The sequence below is a fragment of the Schistocerca serialis genome, chromosome 7 (assembly GCF_023864345.2).
Source record: "Schistocerca serialis cubense isolate TAMUIC-IGC-003099 chromosome 7, iqSchSeri2.2, whole genome shotgun sequence".
NCBI classification, from domain to species: Eukaryota; Metazoa; Arthropoda; class Insecta; order Orthoptera; family Acrididae; genus Schistocerca; species Schistocerca serialis.
The window spans coordinates 305,249,029-305,271,232 of record NC_064644.1 but is presented as its reverse complement, the minus strand read 5'-3'; the positions used below and the strand labels follow the sequence as shown (position 1 = coordinate 305,271,232).

At 44.1% G+C, this 22,204-nt stretch overlaps 1 protein-coding gene and 1 pseudogene across 1 annotated transcript in view; both read right to left on the bottom strand.

Moving 5' to 3' along the window:
- Positions 1 to 22,204, bottom strand: part of LOC126412294 (zwei Ig domain protein zig-8-like) — an 899,595-nt gene that overhangs the window by 475,883 nt on the left and 401,508 nt on the right. The gene's annotated exons all lie outside the window — the stretch shown is intronic.
- On the bottom strand, positions 17,225 to 17,342 carry LOC126413697 (5S ribosomal RNA; annotated as a pseudogene).

The following is a 22,204-nucleotide window of genomic DNA, read 5'->3' as shown; positions in this document are numbered from 1 at the left end:
TTTGGAATTCAAGTACCAGTTTTGACAGATTTAGCTTTAAATAAGTTTTAATATAGCAAAATAGTTTCATAAATGTTTTATCCCCTATTTCACTCCCTTAGGAGCTGAGTTTTCAAAAAAACACTGAAACAAATATGTCTGTGTTTCCAGTACAGAAGCGAGAAATGAATTTTCAAAGATGCAGCTGTAAGAATGCTTTAGGACTTCTTTAATAATGATTATTTTTGAAAATAAACTTTCACAGACTATTTACCCCCTTAGTGGTAGAATTTCCAACAATTGCTGAAGGATGCTTTTTACTTCTGACCGAGAGTAAAATACCAATTTTTGTAGTTCTGTCTTCAAAATTGTCTTATTAGCGACCTATTTTCAAAAAGGTTTTCATCCCCTACTTCACCGCTTATGGTGGGAAATTCAAACAATCCCTTACTAAACGGAGCCTACAGTATAAGATAAATACCCTCTCCAAATTTCAAGTTACTATCCTTAACGGTTTGGGCTGGGCGATAATGAATCAATGAATCAATTTCACCGCCTTGAGGCTTGAATTTAAAAATCGCTGAAACACTTTTCCTTTTTATTTCCAACCGATAAGCTAGACACAAATTTTCATACATTTAGCTTTAAAAATACCTTGATAACGAAGTATTTTCATGAACCGTTTCATCTCCTATTTCATCCTTTTAGGAGCTCAGTTCTCAAAAGCACTAAAGCACGTATTTTTTATTTAAAACAGAGAGGTCAAATACAAATTTTCGTAGATATAGGTATAAAAATGCTTTAGTAGTTCCTTAACAATGATATACAAAAAAAATTTCACCCACAATTTCACCCCCAGAGCTTAAATTTCGAGAAAATCTGAGAAATGTATTTCTTTATCTCTAACCAAGATACCAAATACCAGTTTTCGTAGTTATAGCTTTAAAATTGTCTTAATAGAGACATATTTTCAAAAAAATCTTTCATCCCCTATTTCACACTCTTTGAGGTGGTATTTGGAAAAACCCCTTCTTATAACATGCCTACAGTATAAGATCAAAACCCTTTCCAAATATCAAGTTTCTATCTGAGTGGTTGGCACTCGGAAGAATCACTGTCAATAGTGATAGAAGCCACACACAGGTCTCTCACAGGGGCATTTCAGCCGATAGTAGTTCTTCGACTCAGGGCTCTGAGGGTGAGCAGCCTTCGGTGCCGGCCAGATGACTCAGATTTTCACAGCCACCACAGCAGCCACTCATGGGCACCGGTAACACTAAGTATGGAGAGCAACAGCACCGCTCGCGAACAGAGTCGTAGTAGGCGCAGCGAGACTTTAGAAAAACGTTATGACTTTCACAATTTCAATTAAATATGTTATTAGCAGTGGCGAGTTCAACATGTCCTTCACAAGGTGTATGCATAACTGCTACTGCAGTTCTTTTTCTTCCACTCTAATTAACTTTCGGCAATCACTGTGCTACTTCCACGAACATTTTCCCTAAATGTTGTGCTTATTCTAATATGTTCACCTGAGATCCATTATCTGATGTCTTTCAAGGTGCTGATATTTCATTTAAATTTTAATTCCATTGTATCAACACTCACTGTACGTAAGGGTTTCCTATCTTTTCGCATTTGTGTTCATTTCGAACTCTACTGACCCTTACAATAAACTGGGTTTTGTAGTGATCATTCTTTCATTCTGTAGTTTGAAGAATTCCGTATTTCCACCATCTTATGAGTTATAGCTCCTACGTTTGACGTATAATAGGGCCACCCATGTTTAATAATTTCGATCCAATAAGGTATTCGTTGTGCTACACCTGTAATTAAATTCACATGATCACATGGGGAGCGATGTGTTCATCGTTACGGTCGGTCACCCAGTATAGATACTTTTGATAGGGGTATGTCAATTGCTAAGCTCTAACCTCATAATGTCAACAACTGAAACATTAGACATTTACTACATTACGGTTCAACAGTGGTATTAAAATTCAGGGTGAAAGGATATTAATGACAAGATTCGCTTATGGCATTGCTATCTTCAGGGAAAATGAAGGAAAATTGCAAGAACTGTTGAATGGAACGGACAGTCTAATGAGTGATGAATATGGATGGGAAGTGGCGCAGTGGTTAGAACACTGGACTCGCATTCGGGAGGACGACGGTTCTATTCCGCGTCCAGACATCCTGATTTAGGTTTTCCGTGATTTCACTAAATCGCTCCAGGCCTTTGAAAGGCACGGCCGATATCCTTCCCTAATCAGATGAGACCGATGACCTCAGTATTTGGTCTCTTCTCCCGAAAAAATCTACCAATATGGATGGAGAGTAAACCGGAAAAGACAGAGGTAATAAGTTGTAGCAGAAGTGAGAATAATTATAAGTTTAACATTAAAATTGGTGATGACAAAATAGACGAAGATCGCAAACTCTACTAACTTGGATTCAAAATTAACAGTGACGGACAAAGCAAGGAGGACATGAAAAGCAGACTAGTGCAGGAAAAGAGAGCATGTCTGGAAAAGAGAAGTCTAGTGATATAAAAAATAGCCCTTAATATGAGGACGAAATTTCTGAGGATGTACGTTTGCAGCCCAGCATTGTATTGTAGCGAACCATAGACAGTGGGAGAGCCGAAACTGAAGAGGATCGAAGAATTTGAGATGTAGTGCTACAGAAGAATTATATGGACTGATAAGGTAAGGAATGAGGAGCGTCCCAGCAGAATCGGTGACGAAAGAAATGTAAGGAAAACACTGACTTGAAGGGACAGTATGGTAGGACATTGTTAAGACATAAAGACACATACTAGAATACATCCAGCAAAATAATTGAGGACATAGATAGCAATTTCAATTCTGATATGAAAAGATTGGCACAGGAGAGAAATTCATGGCGGGCAGCATCAATCCAATCAGAAAACCTACAAATCAGAAAAAAGAAGAAATGCTTTTATTTTCCTTGCGGCTGATAACTTCTCATAATTTCAGTTTTATTACTTTCAGTTCTATTACTGACGCCTCAGCCGTAATAGTATCTTAGAGAAAGTAATAATTTTTTACTTTGATTTACATCTATCTGATTGAAAAACCTGCAAATAAGGATTGGGTGTGGCGTTGCACAATGGTATATTTTTTAATTTTGTCTGTTACTGAGCATCTCCTTTGAAGTGGACTGACAAGGCAGCCAGTCCACAGTGACGGGTAGCCGATAGAAAGGCACGCGTACACACTCACGCCGACGGGCGTCAATTCTGGAACAGGATAACTATTGAATGGTAGCAAGAAAAGTACGTAGCTGCTTTATACTTAACTTTATTATTTGATGACTACAGCATTCTTCTTGAGACATTTATACTATAACTCTCAAAGTAGGTAAGGCTAATGGCGCCTTGCTAGGTCGTAGCCATGGACTTAACAGAAGGCTATTCTAACTGGCTCTCGGCAAATGAGAGGAAGGCTTCGTCCGTATGGTCGCTAGCAATCTCCTCGTACAACTGGGGCGAGTGCTATATCGTCTCTCGAGACCTGCCTTGTGGTGGCGCTAGGTCTGCAATCACACAGTGGCGACACGCGGGTCCGACATGTACTAAATGGACCGCGGCCGATTTAAGCTACCACCTAGCAAGTGTGGTGTCTGGCGGTGACACCACATCCTTCACAAACTCTAAGCTCAGTGTACAAAAGATTGCTTAAAAAGGACGCTGGTCTCTTCACAGCGTTATGAATGTTGTAGAACTGCCACTAGGTCCTCGACTGCTGATTTAAATGATGTTTATGTACCAGTCAAAAAAATAGTTCAACTGCCTCTGAGCACTATGGGACTTAACTTCTGAGGTCATCAGTCCCTTAGAACTTAGAACTACTTAAACCTAACTAACCTAAGGACATCACTCACATCATGCCCGAGGTAGGATTCGAAGCTGCGACCGTAGCGGTCACGCGGTTCCAGAGTGTAGCGTCTAGAACCACTCGGCCACTCTGGCCGGCTATGTGCCAGTCGGCTGAATGGATTCAGTGCAGTAAGGTGCGGCAAAACTGTAAATAACTGAATAGCACTATCGTCTTTAAACATGCACGTGCCTACACCGTGTATGATTGGGTGCGATTCTTTGGTGTACCGATGCGGACTGTCCACCGTGTCAACCCAAACGAGTGGTATGCCACTAACAGCCAAGAAACACAGAGTTAGAACAGTGGTCTTAAAAAGACGCAGGCCTACAAGCACTGGAGACGTGTGTCACGCCTTTTCAATGACAATTTGTTCCACAACCTACATAAATTACTGCTGTAAGTGAAATCAACCAGTTTCCGAGCATGCATTGCGTGGGGAACTGAATGCGAAGGACATTTGGAGTCAGACACCTCGCTAAACGACATTGCTCCCAATGGCACATAGAGCTGCACTCACCTACGGACCAATCGACTCCGAGCGTTGTGGCGCAGTGGTTAGCACACTGGACTCGCATTCGAGAGGACGACGGCTCAATACCGCGTCCGGCCATCCTGACTTAGGATTTCCTTGATTTCCCTAGATCGCTCCAGGCAAATGCCGGGATGGTTCCTTTGAAAGGGCACGGCCGACTTCCTTCCCAGGTCTTCCCTAATCCAATGAGACCGATGACCTAGCTGTTTGGTCTCTTCCCCCAGACAACCCAACCCAACCAATTGACAAACATACCAGACGTATTCTGACTGACGTGTGCTGAGGTCCGATGAGTCGCTATTTTGCTTCTTTTCAGCTAATGCAAGGCGATTGCCAAATGAAGTGTTTAACTGTCTCATGTTGGAAGGGGTTCTATGAAGTTTAGGAGACGTTCTTCATACCTTAACTTAGGCACACTAATTCAAGTTACCACGAACATGCACCGAGATATTTCTTTCAACATTCTTGGTGACAAATCGTTCACTTTCTTATGCATCTGATGATGAATAAGTACTTTGTATATGGCTCAAGAAGTACGCAGCAGTACTACGAGAGGCCGCCGCAACGTAGGCACAACCACGCGACAGCCGCCTTTTCACAAAGGAAACTCCCCATCACACCCTCTTCGGATTTCGTGTTAAGACAGTTCAGTGGATAGCCCGTAAAAACTGAACACAGAACAAGCATTAAAATAGGAAGAAGGTGAGCGGAAATGTGAGGAAAGAAGCACAACCAAAACAGTGAACGGTCCAAGTTGAAGATGTGCAACATCGAGTGAAGTTCAAAAGCAACGTTGTTGAACTGTGAGGAGGGAGATCCGTGTTCCAATCCCCATCGTCTTCCCACTTTTTTTAACAAAATTATGAACTGTCCATTTCCATTCAGTCATTCACTTGTCAATTAGCTGTATTCAGATTTATGTCTGTGTCGCTGTGTAACGTCCTTTTGCAACATCGAGGAGTAGGGAAGGGACCTCCAGACGTACGTGCCTCCCATTCGTTCTACGCAAGTCCTACATGTTATGACTATTACGTTCCGCTTTCAATGGTTTTGACTCTTGAATTCCTTTGTTGTAACATAGACCACACCCGTTTATGTGTTGTTTCCATTTCTGTGAGAGGTCTACGCAGCATCTCGTCTGCTCTCATTGTTCATTACACATACTTGCGACGCTAATACAGGGTGAGCAGATAGTTTTGCCCTGATCCTCAAAATTTATAACAGAATAACCGTTTCACATCATAAGTTACGTTTGGTGCCGTTACATAGGTTAGTGTTACTATTTGTTGAGACCAATAGATGACGCTAGTGCTCCACAACACCGGTGCGGTCTATTAAGTCACATTAGTTGCAGGCGAAATGGCGTCGAAGCAGGGGAAAGCGCAGTGTGTGCTTTGGTTTCACGAAACGAAATCGCCCATCAGTGTTCAGCGTAAATTTCGGTCTTCTTATGGATGCAGCTCTCCTGACGTTAAATCAATAAAGGAATAGTATGCAAAGTTTAACGAAACAGGCAGTGTTGAAGATCGTCCTCGAAGTGGCAGGCCTTCTGTGAGTGATGCAACTGTTGATCGTGTTCGGCAATCGTTTCAGCGGAGTCCGTCTAAATCAACTCTTCAAGCATCACGTGAGCTTCAAATGCCGCAAGCAAGTGTGGTGATGATTCTTCATGAATGGCTTAGGTTGCATGCTTACAAAGTGCAAACCGTGCAGGCTTTGAAGCCGAATGATTTGCTGACACGAGCTGAATTGGCAACTGAGTTTCTCAACAGGATTGATAGCGCTAACGATTACTTAAAACGCATATGCTTTACCGATGAATCCACCTTTCATGTCAGTGGTATGGTAAATTGGCATAATGTCTGTATATGGGGTTCAGAATCTCCACATGCTACAGTACAGTTACAGCGAGACAGCGAAAAAGTGAATATTTGGTGCGGCCTCATGCATAACAAGGTTTTTAGACCGTTTTTCTTCGCAGTAAAATCCATTACCGCTAACATTTACTTTGTCGTTTTGCTACAGTTCATTGCCCCACAGTCAGAAGAATATCAACCATGGATACTTTTCCAGCAAGATGGAACACCCCCCCCCCCTCCCACTTTGATAGTGCTTGATTTTGTGGATGAAACATTTCCGGATCGGTTGACTGGAAGGAATAGTCCTACACCCTGGTCACCCCGCTCTCCAGACATTACGCCTTTTGACTTTTTTTTCTGGGGCTATATCAAAGAACGAGTCTTCGTCACACCAGTTGCTGACGTCGACGAACTGAAGGCTAGGATACAAACTGCTGTGGTTACTGTGACAGAACACATGTTACAAAACACCTGGCGGGAACTGGAATACCGCTTCGTCATTCTCCGAGCTACCAAGGGAGCACACGTTGAGGTTTGCTAACGTAAGTGGTCTTTAAAAAAAAACTAGCAACTCTAACCTATGTGACGGTATCAAATGTAAGTTATTATGTCAAACGGTTATTCTGTAATAAATTGTCACAATCAGGGCAAGACTCAGTGCTTACTCTGTATATTCTTACCACATGACTCATATTCTACAGCCAATGTATAGTTCGACAGTTGCCAAGACTGCGGAAGGGGAACAAACACGTCAGTGATAGGGCGGACCGTTCGTAATATATGGAGTGCGAGGGAGATTTGAACACGGATCTGCCGCTTTGCAGTCCAACACCGTGACCACAAAATCAAGACGCCGTGTTTCTTGCAAATGGCTTGATATTTCACATCTTGACTTGGACCGTTCACTGTTTGTGTTTTGCTTCTTTTTTCACTGATCAGTACACTTCCTGTTTTCATGTTTGATTTATGTTCAGTTTTTGACAGGCTATCCACTGAACCGTTTTATCACTAAATCTGGGGGGGGGGGGGGGGGGTTGCGATGACGAGTTTCCCTTGCCAGTTCCGAGCAGCCGCCTCCGGATGGCGCTCGCTAGTCGCCACTACCTCGTGCTTCTGCCTCACATCCTTCAGTGCGTCGTATTTGCCCACTGAGAGAGTTGCCAGCTGCCAGAGAAAGCGCTATCAACCCGACCGGATAGAATCATTCCGGTATTTTAGTTCTGAATCCGTACTTGTTTGATTCGAATATAACGGGTTGTTTTCAATTTCTAACAACAACCGGACCAAAAAAAAAGACAGCATGTAAATTTGCCGTTGCACTAGTGCCAAGGTTTTACGTTTTCAAACTTTTCTTAAAGAACATGTAATGTTTTTCGAAGAACATCCATTGCTTTGAAAAACTGGTTTATTATAGAAATGATGAAAAGCCATCTGCACTACTTCAATAACCACGCTTACAGCCGCGAGGGGTAGCCGAGCGGTCCGGTTCGTCTTGTTACGGTCCAGTGGTCCGGGCGGCTTCCCTCGTCGGCGGTTCGAGTCCTCCCTGAGGCATGGGTGCATGTGTGTCGTCTTTAGCGTAAGTTAGTTTAAGTTAGATTAAGTAGTGTGTAATCAAAAATGGCTCTGAGCACTATGGGACTTAACTGCTAAGGTCATCAGTCCCCTATACCTTAGAACTACTTAAACCTAACTAACCTAAGGACAACACAAACATCCCTGCCCGAGGCAGGATTCAAACCTGCGACCATAGCGGTCACGCGGTTCCCGACTGTAGCGCCTAGAACCGCTCGGCCACACAGGCCGGCAGTGTGTATTCTTAAGGACCGATGACCTCAGCAGTTTGGTCCAATAAGACCTTACCACAAATTTCCAGTTACAACGTCTACAGTTAGAAAGTAGCAATAAACACTTTGTACAGCAATGCTGAGACGATGATGTCCCTGCTGGCGTCTGGCGTTGCTTATTACAAGGTACGCATGTACGTGGAGAGTGCAAAGTTAGCTCATACCCGCTATATTCGCTAGTTTCTCGCTGTCGTTCTTGGACATAGGTTCTGTTTCAGAATGGTACCACCCCCTAGTCTGGATGTATTTTACGAAGTGTGAGTACAGTGCAGAACAATGCTGTGTTTGCTTTTAAAGATTAAAAATGGGAGGAGGCACAACAAACTTGCAATGCCTTTATGCGGAACATATCCACAATGTCTAAAGACCAAAAATTTATTTCAATGCCCAATGGCACCTGATGTCTCCGTTTAACTTAAAACCTTGTGTTTTGGGATAAAAAGTTACGAAACGTTATGAGATGACGGACGGCACAGCCATGGGATCCCCACTGCCTCCAGCAGTCGCAAATTTCTTCATGGAGCACTTTGAGGAGCAGGCTTTGCAAACTGCGACATTATGGCCGTCTTGCTTTCTACGATACGTTGATGACCCCTTCCTCATTTGGCCTCATGGTTCAGCAGTTCGTCGTTCATATGAATGGTGTCCATCCCAAAATTAAATTTCCTGTCAAGATGGAGAAGCACGGCCAGCTACCATTCTTGGATGTTTTGGTTGAGCGGAAGGCAGGAGGCCAGCTTGGTCATTCAGTGTACCGGAAACCAACACGCACTGATAGGTACTTGAACGCCAATAGAAAGCTGTCCTGAACACGTTGGTTCATAGAGCCAAGATGATCTCTGACGACGACCACCTTCAGTCTGAATTGCAGAACTGAAAACGTGTTTTCGGGAGAAATGTATACAGCAAAAGATACATCGCAAACGCTTTCAAGGGCCGCCGACGAAAGACACCAGATGAATCAGGAGAAGAGGCCAAACGGACTGCATTCCTGCCATACTGTACAGCAACTAGCAGTAAGTTAGGGCGTCTGCTGCAGAAAATTGGGCTAAGACCAGTGTTGCGGGCCGCTCCCAAGATACGAGATATGTTGCGTTCTGTTAAAGACGACACTGCTCTTCGAGTGTCCGGTGTGTATGGTGTACCCTGTGAATGTGGCAGCATGTATATTGGACAAACAATTCGCACGGTTGCGGAGGGTTGTACTGAGGAAAAGCGTCACATAAAAGAAAGGGAGCTTGAGAAGTCGGCCATAGCGGACCACTGCCTAGAAAGTGGACAGAAAATACAGTTCGAAAACACAAAAGTGTTGACTCATGCGTCTACATATTGGGACTCCGTTATAAAGGAAGCGGCCGAGATTCGTTTAAACAACAACAATTTCAACAGAGATCAGGGATACTTACTCAGTAGTGCATGGGGACGGGCGTTGGACATCGAAAGAGAGCAAAGACAGACGCGCGACGCGGGAGCGGCAGTTTCAAACGTGGCGCCTGCCCCTGGCGCCACGTGACGTCACCGCTGCTGCCACGGGCAATAGCTCCGCTAGCTGCCCGGGCCGACTTACGCGAGCGCTCCACATTGGGTCGATCTGATTGGCTGCTGATGATGTCATCATGCCTGTATAAGTGAGAGACGGTCAGTGGGGTCGTGCCGACGATGGCGGATATGGTCATCAAAAGCTCGAGGATTTTATTCGAATTGACTCAGCTGGAAAACCGAGAACATTTTATTCACACGTTGTAACAACCAAACCGGTCTACATTTGCATACACCACTTTCGGATAACATAGTTAGACATCTAGGCACGCGAATGTAGTGTTGTCACCTCGCCCTTAAAATTTCAGCTGTACCCTCCTAGGCAAAGTAGCGCTCACTGTCTATTGACTGTTGATCCACCTAGAAATTTATTATCGTACAATAGATTTGGGACAGTAAATGAACCATTATTTTTTGGTTGCTTCAGGATGAAAAATTGATACTCAAAGGTGATGATGAAGGAAAGTCATCAACTTGCGATCTTTCTCTCTAGCTGTCGCCGCGCCCGTCTCTTTCACCCTGGCCAATTTTGTTGGTTGTTGCTGACAATAACACAAATTTCTGACAGAGCCTCAATCCCACATAGATAGAAATCTCCTATTCCTCCATCTTCTTCAGCTTTTCAACCTTTGTTGGAAGACTGCGTTCAGAACTGGAAATAATAGCAACACAAATCGAAAATCTGTTATTTCAGAAACAGGTCATTTTGAATTGTTTTACGTGTGAGATTAAACTGGAGACGAAAAAATTCTCTGTAGCCGGAAACGTTTCAGCGATAACCTCTGGCCCTAGGAAGGATGTAGATACCTCCACAAACTAGCACAAAATAGAACGAGCCGCCGGCACACTGCCCTTTCAAGCCAGTGGACAGTTCCACCTTAATTAGAACTATAGGGGAAATATGCTTTCTGCTGACTTGGATATAATGACTATGGACTATGTGACTGGTGGAGGTTCGAGTCCTCCCTCGGAGATGGGTGTGTGTGTTTGTCCTTAGGATGATTTATGTTAAGTAGTGTGTAAGCTTAGGGACTGATGACCTTAGCAGTTAAGTCCCATAAGATTTCACACACATTTGAAATTTTTTTTGGCTATAATGTTTAGTAACAACATCATAGCAGTGTTCTATGAACGCTGCTGTCTTCTGACTTCACCGGTGTTCACGAGTCTGCAAGCATACGTTCCCAATTCGACGATCATTGAAGCACACAATCATACGTCGAGTGGCTCGCTAAATCATCCGATAACGAAGCCCGATAAAAATGAGACTAATTGGACGGGTGTGGCCGAGCAGTTCTAGGCGCTTCAATCTGGAATCGAGCGACCGCTGCGGTCGCAGGTCCGAATCCTGCCTCGGGCATGGATGTGAGTGTTGTCCTTAGGTTAGCTAGGTTTAAGTAGTTCTAAGTTCTAGGGGACTGATGACCTCAGATGTTAAGTCCCATCGTGGTCAGAGCCATTTGAACCAACTAATTGAACCAACAAGTGAAATGGAGCAGTAAGCATTCGAGAAATCTGGTAAGTGTATGAGATAATCTTCAATGAGTGGCTTCAACTTGATAAGGTGATCTGAAGATAGCTGTGGACTCGCTTCGCCACAGAACTGAGATCATTCTCATTGCTCTGCAGGCTTAGTTCCAAAATACGATGTTTCGGAAAAATTCCCAGTTGAGACATCTGGAATATACTTCTAGCTGCACCAGGTGACAAGTTCAATAGCACTTTACGCCTTTTGCGACATTTTTCATGTTTTCAAGACTTTCATGGTGTCGTAGTTCTCATGTCCAGTGTACTATCTAGTTTACATTCAAGTAATTGCCCATTTCAGCAACAGGGATGTAATCGGGCTGCATCAGGCAGTCCATCTGCGAGCTAAATCACAGCAGAAATGCGTCGTCTGTAATGGGGCGATGCTGTGGAGATAAGGAACACGCAGAGGCGGACATTCCTGCGGTGGTCGGCGTGGCACGCAGCTGGTGCGGGTCGCGTGTCGACGAGCAGGCAGCGCGCCGTATCGACCAGCCGGCGCAGCGGCTATCTGGATCGTGCCTAGTCTCACCTAGGCTCAGCCGGTCTCCGGGAAGCCTAGGACGAGCGCGTAGGACTTACTCGGGGGGGAAAGTGCCCGATGCAATCGCATTCGAGTGCGGGTCACCAACCGCTTTTCGATCGACTAACCTGTCACGAACGCTTGCTAAAGTGCTTACGTCTCTCACTGATCTTTATCGCGGTAATGCTTTGAGCGTTCACAACAGAAGTACACGATATTCCATTTTCTATGCTTCGTTGTTAAGCAGCGAGTCTTTGAACGTGACACGTCAGCCGTCACGCAGATATCTAACTGGTACCTGTGTTCTATATAACGAATAGATAGGCGCAGTTGGTTGCAGTCATTTGGAAGATTATTCTGATGCTGTTGTCGATACTAGTTCATTCTGTGCAATTCCCTTCATTTCTGCATAGCTTCTGCCACCTACACCGGGTTGAACCTACCCACCGCAATCGAATCTGAGTCTCCCCAAGAATTACCACTCACTGTTGTTTCCAACACCAAATTAACTTCCTTGAGTCCCAACGGTGGTGGCAAATCAACCTAGCCCTACCGTTTACTCATATTTTTCCCCGAACAACTCTTGTCCGCAACTCGGCTGAGCACTTTTCGTTGATGATCCAATCTAAATGTCAACTACATCCTTCTGCAACACCTCATTTTAGAACGTCTCTTTCTTTCCTGGTCACTGTATTCTGGCTACGTGCGCCCCTATATAATATTACGGGGTTCTTCAAATAAGCAGGTTCCGCTGTTTTATTTCTCTGCCAAATAAATGTCCTTGCCGCAGTGGTTACGACGGTTCCCGTACGATCACAGAAGTTAAGCGCTGTCGGGCGTGGTTGGCACTTGGATGGGTGACCATCCAGGCCGCCATGCGCTGTTGCCGTTTTGCGGGGTGCACTCAGCCTCGTGATGCCAATTGAGGAGCTACTCGACCGAAAAGTAGCGGCTTCGGTCAAGAATACCATCATAACGACCTGGAGAGCGGTGTGCTGACCCCATGCCCCTCCCATCCGCATCCTCCACTGACGATAACGCGGCAGTCGGATGGTCCCGGTAGGCCACTCGTGGCCTGAAGACGAAGTGCTAAAATAAATGTGCCCGTGACATGTGAGTGCTCACAAGTTCCACTGGTATGTGATGACAACGCTTACACCGGCCTACAGTGCATAACCCAGTATGTTGTCAGTACACTGCTAGCTAGCATGGAGTTACTGCTACATAATATGTCCGTTTGTGAGTTACATCTGCCATTCGTTTTTTCCCAGCCACACATCTATCCACTGTCGATGTTCATCGGGGTTTAATTTCTGTCTATGCGGAAGGCTGTGCGAGCATTCAAATGGTTTGACTTTGTCGTGTACAGTTTATGGAAGGGCGTGAAGATGTGAATGACGAGCAGTGCACAAGGAACCCCTCTTCAGCTGCAAGTGATGACGCCATTAATGCAGTTCGCAATGTTGTAGACGTAGGTCGTCACGCTACTCTTAACAATAGTCTAAGACGATTAACTTCTGGCGCTGCAGTTAGAAGCTCATCCATTGTAAAGACCATAACAGACCAACTTCACTAATGCAAAGTCTGCGCAAGATGGGTGCCACGTTCTCTGAGTGATGTCCACAAGCAGCAACATACGGATTCGGGGAGAAATGTATCTGAGACAGAGGGAGTTCTGCTCTTCAAACAGCTTGTCACGAGGATAACACCAGGTTCCATTATTCGACTCCTGGGACCTAAACGCCAGTGCATGGAGTGAAAGAAACTTGGCGAAAATGCCCCCCAAAAAAGAAAAAGGTCACACATTCGGCATGGAACGTTATGGCAACCATCTTTACGGACTGTCAGGGGTTTTTTCTTTTGCATTTCTTTCAGCGGAAACCACAATGAATGCAGAGAGGTACTACAATGTCTTGAGGAATCTGGGAGCTGCCATCAAAAGAAATCGTCCTTTCTCTCGCAAAGTTCTCTTGTCAACAGTTGTCAATTGATGGTTGGAGTGCTAACACATTATCTGCGAATCCAGTAATGCTGGCAACTGATGAGTTATGCATGGGGATCGTATCAACACTTACCGCATCAGAACAGCCTGAAGATGTCGCAATGAAACGTCAAAACTGGTAGCGACAAAATAAAATAAAATCATAAGGACAGCTGTAGATGTTTTTATTTTTTGTCACGTTATTAGGAAATGGTGAAATCTCATACTCGCCATCAGCATGCAGTCGAGGGCGAGATGAGGAAGGCTCATGACATCTACACATTTGGCCAGATGAACGCATACGATTCTCCATCCCCAATATCGTCCTTGAATATTACTTTTCGCCTGCTATCGTTTCCGGAAATTTCTTTGTTGTCAGTGTAAGGTAACGTATTGATGACTAGAATCTCGTAGATTGTCACAATATGCAAACTGACGACAGTGTGGCACATAAATCTCAAATTTAGTAAAGCTGGATATCGACGTCTGGTGGTTGGTCAGCAGCTCCCGCCCAGGCAGCAGCAACTCGGAGCACAAAGTTCCGTTTGTGAGCTGTAATGAGATTCTAATAACAGGAATCGACTTATTGCTTAATTTACTGTGTGCCTTTCAGTTTAAATTCTTAAATATCTTGCAAAAAAAAAAAAAAAATGGCTCTGAGCACTATGGGACTCAACATCTTAGGTCATAAGTCCCCTAGAACTTAGAACTACTTAAACCTAACTAACCTAAGGACATCACACACACCCATGCCCGAGGCAGGATTCGAACCTGCGACCGTAGCAGTCCCGCGGTTCCGGACTGCAGCGCCAGAACCGCTAGACCACCGCGGCCGGCAAATATCTTGCATATTTGGATTTCTAGTGGCTGCAGTTTCGCTTTATAATTAACGTGTAGCTTCTATTTATGCCGCTTGTTTCACGCCAGGCATTTGTTTTCCTGTGAACAGTCAGTTACAGTTGCAGAGCTCGTTAGTTGGTCAGCAGCTCCCGTGTAGCAGCAGAATTTAAGAACACAGTGTTTTAATCACAGTTTAATTTATAGTTTTTCCGACTTTAGCACGGACGCGACTGTGATAGTAGTGCTCGAAGCTCCAGCCAGTGCTACCTCTGATCACACAGCTTGAGGTTGCTGCCTACGGCCTCACTGTGGAGAGCTGGATGTGGAAATGTAAAGAACGTACAGCACGTCCCTCACATCCCCTGATCGATCGACTGCTGTCACCAACACAGTACAGCGCTCATTGTGGATCATCCCCACCCGTGGTTCAGTGGGAGCTTGATTCAAGGTATGACGGACAGCAAAAGACTTCCCAGAGGGCCGATCGAAGCGCTTCTCCAGTTCGTCTGATGAAGACATTTCGGAAGCCGTCTGTGTCTGACAAAGACCCTGAGCCAGATACAGTTGCCTGTCCTGTTCCAGAGAAAGCCTTTCAGCCAGTAAGATCTGGACATTCACAGAGGGTGGGTTTACTTGTAGATGGAGGCTCCACCGTTAGGCGCGTGACGGGGTGCCTTAGGGAAATGGTTACCAAGGAAGGGAAGGAATCCAGTGTGCGATCTGTGTGCATGCCGGGAGGAGTCATTCCAGCTGTCGAAAAGTGCCTCTAACCATGAAGAGCACGGGGTGCAGCCATGTTGGTACCAATGATGTGTGTCGCTTTGGACAGGAAGAGATACATTCTGGTTTTGTGTGGCTAGCTGAAGTGGTAAGAACTGACAACTTCGACAGCGAGATGAAGGCGGAGCCCATTATCTGCAGCATCGTCCACAAAAAAAAAAAAAACTGTGGTCCTTTGGTGAGTGAAGAGTCTGAATCAGAATGTCTTGTAGGTTTCCCGACTTACAAATCGGGTGGTGGCTTGCAGGGGGTTCCGATTAATAGGTCAAGTTTGCTCTACTTGTAGTAGACGGGTACACGGGTGGCGGGAGATGGAGATGTATGCTTTTTGGGACATCAGTCTTCTGACTGGTTCGATGCGGTCTGCCACGAATTTCTCTCCTGTGCCAAACTCTTCAGAGTAGCATTGCCATCTACGTCTTCAACTATTTGATGGATGTGTTCCAATCTCTGTCTTCCTCTACAGTTTTTCCCTCTACAGCTTCCTCTAGTACCCTGATGTTTTAATATACGTCCTATTAGCCTGCCCATTCTCCTTCTCAGTGTTCTCTACATATTCTTTTCATCTCCGATTCTGCACAGAACATCCTCGTTCTCTACCCTATCAGTCCACCTGTTTTCAACATTCGTCCGTAGCACCACACCTCAAATGATTCGATTCTGCTCCGGTTTCAGCCACAGTCCATCTTTCCTACCACACAAATCTGTCTTCCAAACGTACATTATCAGAAATTTTCTCCTCAAATTAAGGCTTATGTTTGATATTAGTATTCTTCGCTTGGACAGAAATGCCAATTTTGCCAGTGCTAGTCTGCTTTTGATGTCCTCCTTGCTCCGTCCGTCATTGGTGATTTGGCTGCCTAGGCAACTGAATTCCTTAACTTCATCTACTTAGTGACCATCAATCCTGATGTCAAGTTCCTCGCTGTTCTCATTTCTGCTACTTCTCATTACTTTCACCTTTCTTCGATTTACTCTCAGTCCATATTCTGTACTCGAAATGTCATCAGCGAATCGTGTCATTGGTATTCTTTCACCTTGAATTTTAATTCCATTCCTGAACCTTCCACTTATTTCCATCATTCCCTCTTCGATATACAGATTGAGCAGTGGGGGTGAAAGACTACATCCTTGTCTTACACCCTTTTTAATCCGAGCACATCGTTCTTGGTCGTCCACGCTTATTACTCCCTCTTTGCCCTTGCACATATTGTATATTACCCATCTCTCCTTCTAGCTTACCCCTATTTTCCGCAGAATTAAAACATCTTGCTCCATTTTACATTGTCGAACATTTTTTCCAGGTCGGCAAATCCTATAAACATGCCTTGACTTTTCTTTATCTTGCTTCCATTATCAACCGCAACGGCAGAATTGCCTATCTCTTGCCTTTACCTTTCGTAAAGCCAAACTGATCGTCATGTAACACATCCTCAATTTTATGTTCTATTCTTCTGTGTATTACTGATATAGCAGCTTGGATGCATGCGCTGTTAAGCTGATTGTGCGATAATTCTCACACTTGTCAGCTCTTGCAATCTCCGGCATTGTGTGGATGATATTTTTCTGAAAGTTAGATGGTATGTCGCCAGATTCATACATTCTACACACCAGCGTGAATATTCGTTTTGTTGCTACTTCCCCCCATGACTTTAGAAATTCTGATCGAATATTATCTATCACTGCTGCCTTATTTGGTCTTAAGTCCTCCCAAAAAAAAGCACTCCGTCTTCATGCCACGAGTGGCTCATTGGGAGCATCCGACCGCCGTGTCATCCTCAATGAGGAAGCGGACAGGAGGGGCGTGTGGTCACCACATCGCACTCCCGGTCGTTTTGATGGTTTTCTTTGACCGGAGCCGCTACTATTCGGTCGAGTAGCTCCTCAGTTGGCATCACGACTGCACCCCGATAAATGGCAACAGCACGTGGCCACCCGGATGGTCACCCATCCAAGTGCTGGCCACGCCCCTCAACGCTTAACTTCGGTGATCTGACGGGAACCGGTGTGTCCACTACGGCAAGGCCGTTGCCTAAGTCCTCCAAAGCTGTCTAAAATTCTAATACTATATTCTTTACCTCTTCTAAATCGATTCCTCTTATATCACATCAGACAAATCTTTCCCTGTGTGATGTCCTTAGGTTAGTTCGGTTTAAGTAGTTCTAAGTTCTAGGGGACTGATAACCACAGCTGTTAAGTCCCATAGTACTCAGAGCCAGAGCCATATCTTTCCCCTCACAGAGGCATTGAATGTAATGTTTCCACCTATCCGCCCTCTCCTCTGCATTTAACAGTGGAACTCCCGTTGCACTCATAATGTTGCCATCCCTGCTTTTAATTTCATTTTCCTGAATGTTGAGTTAGTCCTTCCGACAGTCATTTCTGTTTCGATTTCTTCACATTTTTATGCTCTCATTTCGTCTTAGCTTCCCTGCGTTTCCCATTTGTTTCAGTTCTCAGAGATCGGTATTTCTGTTTTCCTGAATTTCCCTGAACATTTTTGTACTTCCTTCTTTAATCGATCAAATGAAGTGTTTCTTCTGTTACCCACGGTTTCTTCGCAGTTGTCTTCTTTATAACTGTGTAAGTTCTGTGATTGCCGATTTTATAGATGTCCATTCCTCTTCAACTGTACTGCCATTCCTTAGTACTTCACTATCCCAATTCTTCCTGACTAATCTCTTAAACATCAGCCTACTCTTCATCATTATTACATTACGATTTGAGTTATAACTGGTCCTAGATAATCCTTACAATCTAGTATCTAATTTCCGAATCTCTGTTTGACCATGATGTAATCTAAGTGAAGTGTTCCCATATCACCCAGCCTTTTCGATGTGTACCTACTCCTCTTGTGATTCTTGAACAGAGTATTCGCCATTAGTAGGTGAAATTTATTACAGAACTCGATTAGTCTCTCTTCTCTCTCGTTCCTTGTCCCAAGCCTATATTCTCCTGTAGCCTTTTCTTCTACTCCTTCCCCTTCAACTGGGTTCCAGTCCCCTATGACTATTAGATTTTCATCTTTACGTACTTTATTACACTTTCAGTATCTTCATATACCTTCTCTATCTCTTCACCTTCAGCGTAAGACGTGGGCATGTATACCTGAACTATCGTTGCCAATGTTGGTTTGCAGTCGATTCTTATAAGAACAACCCTATCATTGAACTATTCACAGTAACACAGTTTCAGCCCTACCTTCCTATTCATAACGAATCGTACTCCCGTTACATCTAGAACTACATAAGACGATTCTTGGAGGCAGTTACCTACAGAGCACTATTTGGGAGGCTGTTGAGATGTTGTCGTCTGGAGGATTTTAACATGGAATTAAATCGAAGTCTCTGATGGGACTGCCAACGTCTTTCAGCGGTTGACTCTAGTATGCAATCACGCACATTCGTTTTTTCTGGTGCAGAAACTCGCAAGTTAGCTTTACAATGCCCTGCCACATTACTCTCTAATTGAGTTAGAATGGTTTGAGGGACACTTGACAGAATCTCGTTTCCATTACACGTGGCACAAGATCTGAAAGCACCTGTCGGTGCCTGGTGCATACGCGTGAGCATCTCACTGTGTACTCTGGTATAGTATTTGTCTGGTACTAGAGAAGCCGATGGTCTCACTTGAGCTCATTACATAACAGCTGCCGATAGTGCTGCCGCCTGACACCCAGACGTTAAGCCATTACTGACTTAGCAACCACAACGCAGACCACATGCAGCTGGTTATTGGCCGAAACGCTGCAACAGACAGGTAATTGCGTACCCCTCCATCTCACAATACGCTCCAGTTCAACGTAGGAGACGGGCCCTGATAGAGTTACGTTACATAAAGTTTGATTGTATCGAACCCCTGATGTTAGTTCCACTATCTTAGATTATGTTAACAAGGCAGTGAAGGAAAATAAAAGAGGAAATGGGTGACTTAGACGCAGAAGTCGACACCTTCATGTATGTAGGATGCAAGATTACCAGTGAGATGGCATGTAATCGAAAACTAAAAACATCGATACTTATTGTATTTTGCGAAAGAAGGAATATTTTCTGTGTTCCGTTAGATAAATAAGGTTAACGTTTGTTGAAACGTTTTGTATCGAGTTTTACTCCGAATTGTGCCGAAACAAAGGAACTGCGACGTATAGAGGCGACATGTTTAAGGGGTATTAGCAAGAGAAATAGGAGAAGAACAGCAGGTGTGAATTGAAGAGATAAAATAATGAAGGAATTTCTGTTACTGAGGATGCATGACAACAGACAAATACCGGAAACAATTAAAAGGAAGAAAAGAAACTGGATACGACACTGGATAAGAAAGGGTAGATTAATAATTGTTTCACTGCAAGAAATGGTGACTTGAAAGAGGACCAGATACCAGCTGACAATATTAAGATAAGTAGACAATATACCACTATAAAAAGGACTGAGGAAAAGCGAGAAGAATGAATGGTGCCGAGCTTGCAGTGATGGACGTGCCTAATGGGCATAACACATCCTTATTATCATGTTACAAGCTTAAATAATGTTAGTTTCACACAATATAATATTACTACATGCACGTCCACGAGAAGTTTACCAGGTAACGAGCGGACCGTTTAAAGGAAAACAGAATGGGTGGAGACCGAAATTTTGAACATGTAACTTAGACAACATAGGACGTTGGCAAGGGTTGACATGTATACATTAAAAAATAGACCGAAACAGTCAAGAAGGACGTCTGGACACTTGACATGTATATCACTTGCAAAACACGATCTGAAATGAAATTTACGGTTCATAGGTATTCCTCCTATCTCATTGCTTCCGGCTTAACATTCAGTTCGAGGTGATGAGGTACGGGCTGCAACCATGTAACTAGAGAGATTGATACTAACATGCACCGAGAACGATGATGTAAAACTACGAGAACCGTAAATGGGTTTGATCAGATCGAGATTTGATCTGAACGACACTCTTACCTAAATTTGCTCAAATTCCTTACCATCAAACCACCACAGTTGGTAGGCCACACGCAAGAATTTAACTGCAATACTTGAGTACGATTTCATTTTATCCTCTCTTATTACGAAGGCGTGTTGTAAAAAATGCCTCTGAATGTTTTATGTGAAAGCTCTTAAAGCTTTTTAACGTTATTAAGATTCTAAATCTTCATTCCTCATGTCTACATATTTACTTCTCACCTCTCAGTACCCTGGCGACGATCACATTCCCCCCAACGAGAGACCAGTTTAATTGATGCCGTCGTAGCAGAATGTTTCTACATCTACATACATACTCCGCAATCCACCGTACGGTGCGTGGCGGAGGGTACCTCGTACCACAACTATCATTTTCTCTCTCTGTTCCACTCCCAAACAGAACGATGGAAAAATGACTGCCTATATGCCTCTGTACGAGCCCTAATCTCTCTTATCTTTGTGGTCTTTCCGTAGCAGTAAAATTGTACTGCAGTTAGCCTCAAATGCTGGTTCTCTAAATTTCCTCAGTAGCGATTCACGAAAAGAACGCCTCCTTTCCTCTAGAGACTCCCACCCGAGTTCCTGAAGCATTTCCGTATCACTCGCGTGATGATCAAACCTACCAGTAACAAATCTAGCTGCCCGCCTCTGAATTGCTTCTATGACCTCCCTCAATCCGACCTGATAGGGATCCCAAAAGCTCAAGCACTACTCAAGAATAGGTCGTATTAGTGTTTTATAAGCGGTCTCCTTTGCAGATGAACCACATCTCCCCGAAATTCTACCAATGAACCGTCCCAAAATTCTACCAATGAACCGAAAACGACTATCCGCCTTTCCCACAACTGCCATTACATGCTTGTCCCACTTCATATCGCTCTGCAATGTTACGCCAAAATATTTAATCGACGTGACTGTGTCAAGCGCTACACTACTAATGGAGTATTAAAGTATTACGGGATTCTTTTTCCTATTCATCTGCATTAATTTACATTTATCTATATTTAGAGTTAGCTGCCATTCTTTACACCAATCACAAATCCTGTCCAAGTCGTCTTGTATCCTCCTACAGTCACTCAACGACGACACCTTCCCGTACACCACAGCATCATAAGCAAACAGCCACACATTGCTATCCACCCTATCCAAAAGACCATTTATGTAGATAGAAAACAACAGCGGGCATACCACACTTCCCTGGGGCACTCCTGATGATACCCTCACCTCCGATGAGCACTCACCATCGAGGACAACGTACTGGGTTCTATTGCTTAAGAAGCCTTAGAGCCACTCACATACTTGGGAACGAAGTATGCTCGTACCTTAGTTAGGAGTCTGCAGTGGGACACCGAGTCAAACGCTTTCCGGAAGACAAGGAATATGGCATCCGTCAGATACCCTTCATCCATGGTTCGCAAGATACCATGTGAAAAAAGGGCGAGTTGCGTTTCGCAGGAGCGATGCTTTCTAAGGCCGTACTAATGCATGGACAGCAACTTCTCTGTCTCAAGGAAATTCACTATATTCGAACTGAGATTATGTTCGAGAATCCTGCAACAAACCGATGTTAAGGATATTGGTCTGTAATTTTGAGGATCCGTCCTTCTGGCCTTCTTATATACAGGCGTCACCTGCGATTTCTTCCAGTCGCTCGGGACTTTACGTTGAGCAAGAGATTCGCGATAAATGCAAGCTAAGTAAGGAGCCAATGCAGTAGAGTACTCTATATACAACCGAATTGTAATCCCATCAGGACCAGGCGATTTATTTATTTTCAACCCATTCAGCTGCTTCACAACCCCAGGTATGTCGATCACTATGTCCTCCATACGGGAATCTGTACGAGACAAACGGCGGTATGTTTGTACGATCCTCTTTCGTGAAAGATTTCTCAAATGCTAAATTTAAAATTTCAGCTTTCGTTTTGCTGTCTTC